Source organism: Capsicum annuum, unplaced genomic scaffold (assembly GCF_002878395.1).
Source record: "Capsicum annuum cultivar UCD-10X-F1 unplaced genomic scaffold, UCD10Xv1.1 ctg5193, whole genome shotgun sequence".
NCBI classification, from domain to species: domain Eukaryota; kingdom Viridiplantae; phylum Streptophyta; class Magnoliopsida; order Solanales; family Solanaceae; genus Capsicum; species Capsicum annuum.
Window position 1 is genome coordinate 593437 of NW_025859915.1, and position 8813 is coordinate 602249.

The window sequence follows — 8813 nt, forward strand, 5'->3', positions numbered from 1 at the left end:
CCATTTGTGTGGACAAACGGACGAAATGGTGTGAATGGGATATTTTTGGGCTAAATCGTGAGCTATATCCCACATTTTGGAGGTAGGCCTAGGGTCCAGGCATGCTGTGGGCCAAAATTTTACCGGGGCATTCCAGGGAGGTTGGTGATTATCTCAGTATGGTCTGTTTAATTTTTTGTGACTATTTTGGTAGACAAACGGGCGAAACAACACAAATAGGGTATTTTTGGTCCAGATCAGTGTGCTATAGCCCATGATTAAGGGGGTAGGCCCGGGGTTCGGGCGTTCTATGGGGTAAAAATTGATCAGGGCATGCCAGGGAGGTTAGGGATCATTCTAGTGTGGTCCGTTTAATTTTTTGTGGCCATTTGGATGGACAAACAAGCGAAACAACGCGAATGTGGCATTTTAAAGCCAAATCGAAGTTCTATAGCCCACTGTTTTGAAGGTGGGCCCAGGGTTCGGGCTCGCTATGGGCTAATAATCTACCGGGGTGTGCCAGGGAGGTTAGGATTATCCCAGTGTGGTCCGTCTAATTTTTCGTTGCCATTTGGGTGGACAAACGGCCGAAGCAACACGAACAGGGCATTTTTGGGCCAAATCAGTGTGCTATAGCCCACGTTTTTGGGGGTGGGCCCGGGCTTTGGGTATGTTATGGGCCAAAAATCAATCGGGTCATGTCAGAGAGGTTGGGGATCGTGCCAGTGTGGTCCGTTTAATTTTTTGTGGCTATTTAGGTGGATAAACAAGTAAAACAGCATGAACGGGGTATTTTTAGGCCAAATCGGTGAGCTATAGCCCATGGTTTTGGCGGTGGGCCCAGGGTCCAAGCATGTTGTGGGCCAAAAATTAACCGGGTTATGCCAGGGAGGTTGGTGATCATCCCAGTATGGTTCATTTAATTTTTCGTGTCTATTTGGGTAGACAAACAGGCAAAACGGCACGAATGAGGAATTTTTGGGAAAAATCAGAGTGCTATAGCCTACGGTTTTGGGGATAGGCTCGGGGTCCGGGCGTGCTGTGGGTCAAAATTCAATCGGGGCATGCTAGCGAGGTTGGGGATCCTCCGAGTATGGTCTGTTTAACTTTTTTGGGCCATTTGGATGGACAAACGGGCAAAACAACGCGAATGGGGCATTTTCTGACCACATCAATGTGCGATAGCCCATGATTTCGGGGGTGGCACAGGGTCCGAGCGTGCTGTGGGCCAAAAATCAACTAGGGTGTGCCAGGGAGGTTGGGGATTGTCCCAGTGTGGTCTGTTTAATTTTTTGTGGCCATTTGGGTGGACAAACGGGGGAAAAGGCACGAATACAACATTTTCGAGCTAAATCAGTGTCCTATAGCCCACGGTTTTGGGGGTAGGCCTCGGTTCTGGGTGTGATATGGACGAAAAATCAATCGGGGCAGGCCAGGGAGGTTGGGGATCATCCCCGTGTTTGTTAAATTTTTTGTGGCCATTTGGGTTGACAAACAGGCGAAACTGCACAAATGAGGAATTTTTGGGATAAATTGGTGTGCTATAGCCCACAGTTTTAGGGGTGGGCCGGGGTCTGGGTGTGCTGTTGGCCAAAAACTGACCGAGACGTGCCAGGGAAGTTGGGGATCATCCCAGTGTGATCCGTTTAATTTTTTGTGGCCATTTGGGTGGATAAACGGGCGAAACAGCGCGAATGAGACATTTTTGGGCTAAATCGATGTGCTATAGCCCACGATTTTGGAGATGGGCCCGAGTTCCATGCATGCTGTGGGCAAAAAATCATTTAGAGTGTGCCAGGGAGGTTGGAGATCATCTAGTGTGGTTCATTTAATTTTTCGTGGCCATTTGGGTGGACAAACGAGAGAAACGGTGCAAATGGGGCATTTTCGGGCAAAATTGTTGTGCTATAACCCACAATTTTTGGTGTGGGCTCGAGGTTCAGGTGTGCTGTAGGATAAAAATTGATTAGGGCCTGCCAGGGAGGTTGGGGATCATCCCAGTGTGGTCCGTTTAATTTTTCGTGGCCATTTAGGTGGATGAAGGGGCGAAACAGCGCTAACGGGGAGTTTTTGGGTAAAATCGGTGTTCTATAGCCCACGGTTTCGACAGTGGGCACGGGGTACAGTGTGCTATAGGCCAAAAATCGAACGATGCATGCCATGGAAGTGTGGGATCATTCATGTATGGTCCGTTTAATATTCATGGCCATTTGAGTCGACAAATGGGCTAAACGGTGTAAAAAGGGGCATTTTCAGGCAAAATCGATGTGCTATAGGCTACGACTTTGGGGGCAAGCCTGGCGTCCGGGAATATTGTGGTTCAAAAATTGATCAGGGCATGCCAGGGAGGTTGGGGATTATCCTATGACTATTTATTTAATTTTCCTTGGTCATATGGGTGGACAAACGGGTGAAACGGGGCATGTTTGGGCCAAATCATTGTGCTATAGCCCACAGTTTCGGGGGTGGGTCCTAGTTTCGGGAGTCTGTGGGCCAAAATTCAATCGGGTCATGCCATGGAGGTTGGGGATCACCCCAGTGTGGTCCGTTTAATTTTTTGTGGCCTTAGGGTGGGCAAACGAGAAAAACGGCTCTAATAGGGCATTTTAGTGCTAAATCGGTGTGCTCTAGCCCATAATTTTAGGGGTGGGCCTGGTGTTCGGGCGTGTTGTGGATCAAAAATTGATCGGGGCATGCCATAGAGGTTGGGGATCATCCCAGTGTGGTCTGTTTAACGTTTCGTGGCCATTTGGGTGGACAAACAGGCAAAACAGTGCTAACGGAGAGTTTTTGGGTAAAATCGGTGTGCTATAGCCCACAGTTTTGATGATGGACACGGGTCCGGTGTGCTATAGGCCAAAAATCAACTGAGGCATGCCACGAAAGTGTGGGATCATTCACGTATGGTCCGTTTAATTTTTCGTGGTCATTTGAGTCAACAAATGGGCTAAACGGTGCGAAAAGGGGCATTTTCAGGCTAAATTGGTGTGCTATAGCCTACGACTTTGGGGGCGAGCCTGGCGTCCGGGAATACTGTAACACCCCACATTTTACCTGTACTAGTAATGTTCACATAAAATGACATACGACTTGATTTAATTACTACCAAAATTTTTCAAGTGTTCAAGTGTTGGATTGGGGCACTATATGGGAGTCTATTTAGAGACTGTGGCCTTAAATGGAGAAAATCATTGACATGCTTATGGAACTTAGGAAGCTAGCAGGTGAGTCACCTGTGTGCTTAGCTTAAAAATTATATATACATGAGGGAGAAGAATTCATTCATAAGTGAACTCACTTGAAGTCTAGACGTTAGTAAAAAGAAAGGGGAACGAAGACAAGGCTTAACGCCGAAACTTTCCAAGTCTTGTGACAAACAAAGCCCAAGTTAGGGAGGCTATTTAAGCCAATGGTTTAACATTATATTGGTCCAAGATTTTCAGCCCAAGATTTTTATATAATAGGCCCAACTACATTCATTCACTACTAACAAAATTGGGCCCAAACAAAGTGCAAGAAAGATTAAGGAAATGGGCCACTAAAGCCCATTGATTTAGAGATCCAAAAGGCCCAAGTGAAAGGGGAAAATTAGTCATTAACCAAATTGAGTTAATCAGCTGAAAATATCAGGATAAAGTCGGTCTAAAGTCTCCTTAAAAAGGGACCAAAACCGAGCTCCTTGAGTTAACCAACAAAAGACCAAAAATTTCAGGATTTCTCTATAAGTTTCTCTTGGCATTTCTTCACCTTGGAAGGCAACCAAAGGCTACTTTTTGAGTTCTTGAATTAGACCTACACCTTGGGAGTTAAGGTATGTAAAAATAACCATATACTTGATATGAATTTTCCATGGAAAACAAGATAAGTTGGCTGGTTCACTGTGCAGGAATTTCTGGACAGCTGGTATCCTGAAAGTTGTTGTTTGGTTTTCTTGGCTTTGGAACGATTCTTACCCTGATTTTTGACTTTAATATGATATAAAGTTGAGCTTATTAACCTGTTATAGTGTGTATATGGTTGCCAAGGTTGCTGGACTATTTTGCTTGTTCTTTGGAAACAAGTATCCTTATATGATCTTATGTGCTTCCAAACTGGTATTGGACTGTTTTGTTGAGGGGGATGTTGTTTCACGTTTCCCCTACGTTTTGAGCTATTTTGTGACTATGTTAAGGTTTATTTGATGTATATATATGTTGGGAGCATCTGGTTCAAAGTTGGGACAAGTATGAATTGTTAACGACGAAATGTAGGGAGACGACGAGATGTTGTGCTTCTTAGTAGAGCGTTTTGTAAAATGGTTGTGTTGTAGTTATGGACTGTTTCCAGCATGTTATAGAACTAATATAGGCTGTATACATCATGTATATGATAATCTATGCTGGTTGAATACAGTTAGAATTGAGAAAGTCGGAATAACACCATTGAGTTGATGGTTATACGTTTGTTGCCAAAGTGTTGTGTCTTGTGAGATTGGGCTGTCCAGATGCATTGATTAGCTGCTAATACTAGCTTTAAAACATGATATTGTAGATAAATAGTTGGAAGAAAAGAAGTCATTTCGACGTAAAAACAAGTTGATATGTCGAGGTATGTAAGGCTATTCGATCTCTTATTATTTGGCATGGAATCCAAAGTCTTCATTGGCACATAGAGATCTTTACAAACTTTGACATAACCACTCCACTCTTTAACATGTACTTGTGTGTCCAGATTCGAACATTGTCACTGCTGCATACATACATTGGGTACCATGACATATGAGTCTTCTTTTTAGCTAAATAAAGTTCATACGTTGTTTATGTCCTACATGTTTCACTAATTGTACAACCCACTCTTTTCATTATGATATGATGTTACATGGACACATACTTGTCATTTGTCATGCTTATAGTCTTATAGCTCAAATGTTACGACCACCAAAGATTCATCTCAAAAGTAATAAGAAGATTTATGTATACAGTTGCTTCTGTTGGGTGGTATCCCAGGGGTGAAAGAATCACCTAGCATGGGTCAATCCCAGTATTACAGGGGGTATCCCAGGGGTGAAAGGAAAGCCTAGCATGGGTCGATCCTGATATAGAATTACCACTGATCAGCTGGTCATTTGTATTACATGCTGTGCACAGATTATTCAAGTAATAAGAGTAAAGTAACAAAATTGTTATAAGATACATGACTCCACAATATTCATAAAGGTGGTCTTTTACCCTACAGCAGTACATGGTTTCATTTGAGTTTTTATCTCATATATAGTACATGTTGCCTTACATATTCAGTACCTTATTTCGTACTGACGTCCCTCTCGGGGGACCTGCATTCCATGCTGCAGGTACAGAAGCTAATAAACCTCCCTAGTAAGAGTACAGGATATCAACCGCAGTCACTGAGCTCCAGGTTGCTTCGGGGCTTTGAGTCTTATCATATCTTTTTGCATTATATAGTATCTTATCATGAGGCGGGGCCTGTCCCGACCCTTATAAGATAACGTTTCTTGTCTAGAGGCTTTGTAGACTACGTAAAGTATAGTATGGTCATGTATCGTACCGTAGACATTGTGGCTCCAACGGCCTAGTCATATAATATCTTTTGGCTTGCTAGTCCTATTTATCTTTTGAGGGCATGTTTAGTATGAAAGTAACTTATAATGTTCATAGGTAATGTATCGCTATAGGTTGGTTCTCCCGAGCCTTACCGGCAACGGGTGCCAGTCCGCCTTAATAGGATTTGGGGCGTGACAAATACCGTGGTTCAAAAATTGATCGGGGCATGCCAACGAGGTTGGGTATCATCCTACTATGGTCTATTTAATTTTCCTTGGTCATATGGGTGGACAAACGGGTGAAATGGGGCATGTTTGGGCCAAATCATTGTGCTATAGCCCACAGTTTCAGGGGTGGGTCCTAGTTTCGGGCGTCTCATGGGCAAAAATTCAATCAGGGCGTGCCATGGAGGTTGGGTATCACCCCAGTGTGGTCTTTTTAATTTTTCATGGCTATTTGGGTGGACAAACGGGAGAAACGGTGCGAACGGGGAATTTTCAGGCCAAGTCGGTGAGCTATAGCCCACGGTTTCAGGGGTGGGCTGAAAATCGATCAAGGTGTGCCAGGAGGTTGGTGATCATCCGAGTGTAGTTCGTTTAATTTTTTATGGGCGTTTGGGTGGACAAACCTATGAAATGGCACTAACGGGACATTTTCGAGCCAAATCGGTGCGCTATAGCCCACGATTTCTAGGGTGGGCCTGAGGTCCAAGCGTGCTGTCGGCCGAAAATTAACTGAGGTATGCCAGGGAGGTTGGAGATCATCCCAGTGTGGTCAGTTTAATATTTTGTGGCCATTTGTGTGGACAAACAAGCGAAACGACGCGAACGGGGTATTTTCAGGCCAAATCAGTGTGCTATAGCCCACGATTTTGGAGTTAGGCCCAGGGTCCGAGCGTGCTGTGAGCCAAAAATCAACCAGGGTGTGCCAAGGGGGTCGGGGATCATCCCAGTGTGGTCCGTTTACTTTTTCGTGGCCATTTAGGTGGACAAACAGACAAAATAGTGTGAATGGGATATTTTTGGGCCAAATCGGTGAGCTATAGCCCACATTTTTGGAGGTAGGCCTGGGGTCCAGGCGTGCTGTGGGCCAAAATTTTACCGGGGCATGCCAGGGAGGTTAGTGATTATCTCAGTGTGGTCTGTTTAATTTTTTGTGACTATTTTGGTAGACAAACGGGCGAAACAACATGAATGGGGCATTTTTGGTCCAAATTGGTGTGCTATAGCCCATGATTAAGGGGGTGGGCCCAGGTTTCGGGCGTTCTGTAGGTCAAAAATCAATCGAGGCATGCCAGGGAGGTTAGGGATCATTCCAGTGTGGTCCGTTTAATTATTTGTGGCCATTTTAATGGACAAACGAGCAAAAAAATGCAAATGTGGCATTTTAAAGCCAAATCGGAGTTCTATAGCCCACTGTTTTGGAGGTGGGCCCAGGGTTCGGGCTTGCTACGGGCTAAAAATCTACCGGGGTATGCCAGGGAGGTTAGAATTATCCCAGTGTGGTCCTTTTAATTTTTCGTTGCTATTTGGGTGGACAAACGGCCAAAACAACGCGAACAGGGTATTTTTGGGCCAAATCAGTGTTCTATAGTCCACGGTTTTGGGGGTGGCCTCGGGGTTTGGGTATGTTATGGGCCAAAAATCAATTGGGTCATGTCAGGGAGGTTAGGGATCGTGCCAGTGTGGTCCGTTTAATTTTTTGTGGCTATTTGGGTGGACAAACAAGCAAAACAGCATGAACGGGGTATTTTTAGGCCAAATCGGTGAGCTATAGCCCATGGTTTTGGTGGTGGGCCCAGGGTCCAAGCGTGTTGTGGGCAAAAAATTGATCGGGTCATGCCAGGGAGGTTGGTGATCATCCCAGTATGGTCCGTTTAATTTTTCGTGTCTATTTTGGTAGACAAACAGGCAAAACGGCATGAATGGGAAATTTTTAGGCAAAATCAGAGTGCCATAGCCCACGTGTTCGGGGATAGGATTGGGGCCCGGGCGTTCTGTGGGCCAAAAATCAACCGGGCCATGCCAGGGAGGTTGGGATCCTCCCAGTGTGGTCCGTTTAATTTTTTTGGGCCATTTGGATGGACAAACGGGCAAAACAATGCGAATGGGGCATTTTCTGTCCACATCAATGTGCGATAGCCCATGATTTCGGGGGTGGCCCCAAGGTCCGAGCGTGCTGTGGGCCAAAAATCAATTGGGGTGTGCCAGGGAGGTTGGGAATCATCCCAGTGTGGTCCGTTTAATTTTTTGTGGCCATTTGGGTGAACAAACGGGTGAAAAGGCACAAATACGACATTTTCGAGCCAAATCGGTGTCCTATAGCCCACGGTTTTGGGGGTGGGCCTCGGGTCTGTGTGTTCTATAGATGAAAAATCAATCAAGGTATGCCAGGAAGGTTGGGGATCGTCTCAGTGTTATACGTTTAATTTTGTTTTTGGCCATTTGGGTTGACAAACGGGCAAAACTGCGCAAATGAGGCATTTTTGGGACAAATCGGTGTGCTATAGCCCACAGTTTTGGGGGTGGGCGGGCTTCTAGGCGTGCTGGTTGCCATAAACTGACCGAGACATGCCAGGGAGGTTGGGGATCATCCCAGTGTTGTCCGTTTAATTTTTCTGGGCCATTTGGGGGGATAAGCAGGCAAAACGGCACGAACGAGGCATTTTTGGGCTAAATTGATGTGCTATAGCCCACGATTTTGGGGGTGGCCCCGAGTTCCATGCGTGTTATGGGCCAAAAATCATTCATAGTGTGCCAGGGAGGTTGGGGATCATCCAGTGTGGTTTGTTTAACTTTTCGTGGCTATTTGGGTGGACAAACGAGAGAAACAGCGCAAATGGGGCATTTTTGGGCGAAACAGCGCTAACGGGGAGTTTTTGGGTAAAATCGGGGTGCTATAGCCCACTGTTTTGATGATGGACATGGGTCCGGTGTGCTATAGGCCAAAAATCGACTGAGGCATGCCACGAAAGTGTGGGATCATTCACGTATGGTCCGTTTAATTTTTTGTGGTCATTTGAGTCGACAAATGGGCTAAACGGTGCGAAAAGGGGCATTTTCAGGATAAATCGGTGTGCTATGGACCACGACTTTGGGGGCGAGCCTGGCGTCCAGGTATGCTGTGGGTCAAAAATTAATTGGGGCATGCCAGGGAGGTTGGCGATCATCCTAGTGTGGTCTGTTTAATTTTTCGTGGACATATGGGTGGACAAACGGGTGAAACGGGGCATGTTTGGGCTTTATCCTTGTACTATAGCCCATAGTTTTGGGGGTGGGTCCTAGTTTCGGGCGT